This window comes from Nicotiana sylvestris, chromosome 11 (assembly GCF_000393655.2).
Source record: "Nicotiana sylvestris chromosome 11, ASM39365v2, whole genome shotgun sequence".
Classification (NCBI taxonomy): domain Eukaryota; kingdom Viridiplantae; phylum Streptophyta; class Magnoliopsida; order Solanales; family Solanaceae; genus Nicotiana; species Nicotiana sylvestris.
The window spans coordinates 7,226,053-7,231,393 of NC_091067.1; the positions used below are offsets into that span (position 1 = coordinate 7,226,053).

The 5,341-nt window shown below is 37.8% G+C and overlaps 1 pseudogene; it reads right to left on the reverse strand.

Moving 5' to 3' along the window:
• Positions 1-574: 574 nt before the first annotated feature.
• On the reverse strand, positions 575-4,986 carry LOC104237831 (uncharacterized; annotated as a pseudogene).
• Between the last annotated feature and the right edge of the window lie 355 nt (positions 4,987-5,341).

The window sequence follows — 5,341 nt, forward strand, 5'->3', positions numbered from 1 at the left end:
TTCCATCTCTTCACTAGATTGTTTTGATCTGTCGAGGCTTCTTTAAGTGCAAAGCAGATCCATTCCATTGCCTTTCTGCCCATGGATGATCTTCTCATCATGTTGCGACTTCTCTCAACCCATTCAAACCATGTGTCTTTGTTAGAGTTCCAACTGGTGATGTCGAAAGATTTGAATCCTGCGTTGAAATATATCATGTTGTCTCCCATATTGTACTAACCAGCTGCTCAGTTTATGAAATTTAAAGGTTGTTTGGAAATTATCACAGTGAGCTAGAAAGCTCGGAAATAAAGAGGAACAGGAACCAGAAATCTGGACAGAGAAGGGTTCCTGCCACCGGAAAAAATAAAAGTTTTCGGAATTCAGAAATGGTTGTATGGTTGTGGTCGGAATTCCCCAGTGATTGTGCTGTCCAAAAGAAATTTTTTTGAAAAGTGGTCGGAATTGTGCTCACGCGACGGCGCGTGGCAATTTTCTTGCCGGAGACTGGCTGCGCGTGGGGGCGCATGAGGGGTATTTTATCGGAGCTACTTTCAGAGGGGTGGTCAGAACTTGATCGGCGTGCTAATGGTGTTTATGGATTCTCAGAATTCCTTGTTCTCAGGCTCCTCGGGGAGTGTGCCTGAGAGCTTAAGAAAGAAGAGAGAGAAAGTTTTTTAACTGTAACGGCTTCATTGGCTTTTGCTACCTCAGTATTATTATCTTCATTTAGATCCTTCTGTTTTACTTCAGTAGCTGCCACACAGTCCTGAAATCTGAAGCAGCTAATAAGATGGTCATTTGTTATGCCAGCAACCTGCATGAAGGAATAAACAACAGTGGGTCCCACGCCCCGGAAACCTCTCCGAACCAGGTCTTTACTAATCACGTCCGCTTTTGAGGTCTTTACCGGAACTTGACGAGGATATCGGAATCTGCCAACTATTGGCTTGTAGTTCACAAAGCTCCAGATATACTTGTCAAATGACCCAAATTCATCTATGATCTGATACAAGCAAAACATGCACAAATTTAGTTGCAATAACTACTGAAATATTTTAACAGCTAGAAGTTTTTGACTCTATAACAGTTTTATTAGCCATTGTACCTCTAAATTAGTTAGTACACGAGTGCATATATAGTCGAGGTAGGTATTTACAAAAGCTAACTGAATAAAGAGCAACAGACTGGGGCGGAGGTAGTGTATTGTTTACGGATTTGGACGAGTCCAGTAGATTTTGCTTACATCCTATTTTTGTATTAAGAAATCCATTAAATATGTTGGTTGCACGTAGTGTCTTTGTTTTTTCTTCTTGTTGTTATTATAGAGCAGAAGAGAGGAGAGAAGAACTAAGTTACTGTTAGTTTATCCTACCTTAAGCTATGTTGCACGGATTCTCCAAAATACTGCCGTACTCGTGTCGGATCCTCCAAAAATACACTACTTTAGGAGGATCTTACATGCATCCGGTGATATTTTCGGAGAGTCCGAGTATAGCCTATAACATGAATAGTTTAAAGCAAGGAATTATCAACGCGAGTACCTGAATATGTCTTTTGCTAAGAATGGAAGGCCAAGTGAGTTCAGCCAAAGCTCCACAAAGAACAAGGAGTTCAAAAAATCTCCTGAACTAATACAACAAGAATTAGCATCTGTATTTTGTGAAGGATGCTCTGAACAAAAATCTAGAAACTTACTTGTCATCATGTACTGGAATTCCCCATTCTTCATCGTGGAAATTTGCGTATGATGGATCTGATTGAAAAGAGCAGTATAAGAAGTTGAAAGTTCAAGGGTCCTACATAAGAGGTAATATACATCGTGTAAGCTATACTTTAGGCTACAAATATATTCCCCAAATATTGGTTATCTAGCTCTTCGCAACCAAGCCAATATTTCTCCTCAGTGATGTTCGAGCCGTGGAGACCCCACTTGGTGGGATTATACTGGGTAGTTGTTGTTGTTGTTGATGTTCGAGCCGTGGAATCAGCCACTAATGTTTGCATTAGGGTAGGTTGTCTACATCACATCCTTTAGGGTGCGACCCTTCTCTCTACCCTACGTGAACGCGGGATGCTTTGTGCACCAGGCTGCCTTTTTTATGTTCTTTGAGAAGTAGAAATTGATTGATTTTTCAGGACAAGAGACACTACAAATAAAATAACTAGAGAAACCGCTATATGGCACTTTTCTTGTAGGTGCCGACTATAACGCCTCTTTTCTCACACAAGAAAAGTTTGAATGAAGTTCAGAAATTGAAAAGAACTCTGTTTGGAACTTGTAACTTATTCTAATATTTCACCTAATATTAGTTGCTGCTATAGATACCTCAGTACATGTTAAAATGCAAAATTCAGATTTCAGAACTATGTTTCAGTACTTAAAAGGTTGAGAGAGATTACATATTGTCTCCTGTTATAGCTTTGGGAGAAAGTAATCGACATGTTAACGTTAACCAATCGATTATACAACCCTAGAAACCTTAAACTCCCTTCAGTTCTTGAAGGGTAAGTTCTGATGTGGTTTCAAGTCATAAAAAGATTTGTACTTCTCTACACTTCAGTTCTCTCTATGAATGAACCTTCTAATATAAGGAATTCCTAACTACCACAAAAGGCAGTGTGGCGCAAGAAGCATCCCGCGTTCACATAGGGTCCGGAGAAGGGCCGCACCCCCGAGGTGTAAGGTAGGCATCTTACCTTAATCCAAGCATTAGTGATTGATTTCACGGCTCGAAACCCGTGACTTATAGGTCACAGGGAGACTGTTGCTCCAAAGATTGGCCTAACTACCACGAAAACATATAATCAGAAGCATCTGAAAAATCAAAATCTGGATCTTCTAAATGGAAGAATCAAGAAAATACCAGTATTAGGAGTCACCCAAGTACACCTTTTCTTTGATTGCAAACCTTCAGGCGAAGAATCTGATACATCGTCCGAGATAATGCTTTTAGACTTCGATGGAAATTGCTTCCTCCTACAAGGAGTAGTACTACGGGTTCTATAGATTCTTCCAGTTGAAGCTCTACTATGAAATGAATCAGTAGAAGCATCAGAAGAACATGAATCACTGAGCGACATATTTGAATGCAATAACAAGTCTTGTCGCTGAAGTATTTTAGGAACTTTGACAGATAGCAATAAAGGTGATAATCGACGACCATTCTCATCCTCCTCTACCTCAACTTCCTCAGTAGATTCCTCTTCCTTTTCCGCCTTTCTAATAGGCTTTGAAACTGGTTTTCTTGAACCAAGTGACCTCTGTGCCTTATCTCAGCTGGTCCAAAGATTTGCCTTACTTCTGTATCAGCCACATTCATTGACCTTATTCTTGAAACCCCCGACATTTTATGCAAACTTCCCTTATTCCTTCACCAATTTCAACTTTAACCCTCCGAATCCTCGAGATTTTCCCACACCTACCTCCTTTCTGCAGCACAGAGATTCTCAACATCACTAAGCAAAACCCCTGAGATCTTAGTAAACCACCACACCCTCCTTACAGACTCGATTCATATTGCCGACCCCAACTTTGATTGGGACCGAGGCATAGTAGTAGTTGTTGTACAGACAACTGGAAAACCCCAACAAAATTACACTTCACACAACTTTGAATCTTATCCAGAAAGTAAAATATCACTTATATAACCATTTCAGCACCAGAATTCCAAGATTGGCATAACACAAACCTCCTTGCACAAAGCCATAAATACTAGACCTTAAACCCAAAATCTCTGAAATGACAATTCAACTACTGACACTGAAATTATCACAATAGGAAAACTCATAAATCTCAAGAAAAGGCTGACCCAACATCATAAACATCTCAAATCACAATTTTTTTCCAATCAAAGGTTCAAACTTTAAACCCCATGAAATTAAACACTCAAGATATCATTAAAATTCTAATGCACATGAAAATCTCATCCACATTGACAAACCAAGATTGAAGTTCCCATATTTTCATACATACATATATTAAAAAGAACTAAACTTTGTTATAGAAAATGTATAAAAGACATCTTTGGCCTTTGTATGTGTGTGTGTGATTTCATAGTAGGAAAACTCAAAATCTCAAGAAAAGGCTGACCCAACATCACAAACATCTCAAATTACAATTTTTTTTCCAACCAGAGATTCAAACTTTAAGCCTCGTTAAACTAATGCTCAAATACACACTAAAATCTCATCCACCTTTGACTAAGGACTAGATTCAAGTTCCAAAATTTTCATACATACATATATTACATAAAAACTAAACTAATAATATAAAATGTAGCAAAAAACATAGTTCTAGCCTGTGAGCAAAGGCGGAACCAGGATTTCAAGCTTATGGGTTCGGGATTCTAGTCGTTTTAAGTTACTAGGTTCTACATTAATAATTTATACATATTTAATGGATTTCTTAAAGCAAATATTATGTTCGAACTAAAGCCGACACTAAGGAAAACTCAAAATCTCAAGAAAAGGCTGACCCAACATAATAAACATCTCAATTTACAACCTTTTTTCAATCAAAGATTCAAACTTTGAACCCCGTAGAATCAAATATTCAACATAGTTATAAATATTCAAATGCACAAGAAAAATCTCATCCACCTTTGAATAAAGACAAGATTCAAGTTCCCATATTTTCAAACATACACATACTATAAAAGAACTAAACTTTATAATAAAAAATGTACCAAAAATACTGCATTTTCTCTTTCTTTTAGAAGCGAGGAGATGAACTGAGACTTTGTCTTTTTAAAACTTCATAATTCTATGAATGAAATGAAAAAGCTGACAGTATAAAGTGATACTCCATTAATCATCATGCTTTTCTTTTCTTCTCTTCTTTTCTTTTCTTGGTTTTACTTTCACTACTACTACTACTACATTTTCAGGCAAAGTTTAGAGGGAAAAGAAAATATTGGGAACATGTAAAGATTTGATTTTGAATTTGCTAATGGGAAAGAGAGCTTACTGTTTTTTTTTCTTGGAGTTGAAAGAGAGAGAAATGAATTGGAGGGGGTTCTTGTAGGTGTTGATTGCACACCGGAGAACTGGTTTTAGGACTGCTAAACCGGGTATGGTTGGACCGGAGGGTAACTTTGTCAACTTGCATTTTGTTAGTTGAAGGGGAGCCTTGGAGCAACGGTAAAATTATTTCTGCGTGACCTCGGGTTCGATTCGTGGAATCAGCCAATGATGTTTGCATCAGATCAGATTGTGTGCATCACACCTGCTTGGGATGTGCCCTTTTCCGGATTTTAAGGACCCTTAGTTGAAAAATTACACTTTATTTATAAATAAAATATTAGGTTTAAAAGTATATAACATATGTTGAATATCCGTAAAATTCTTCTCACTTCTTCCA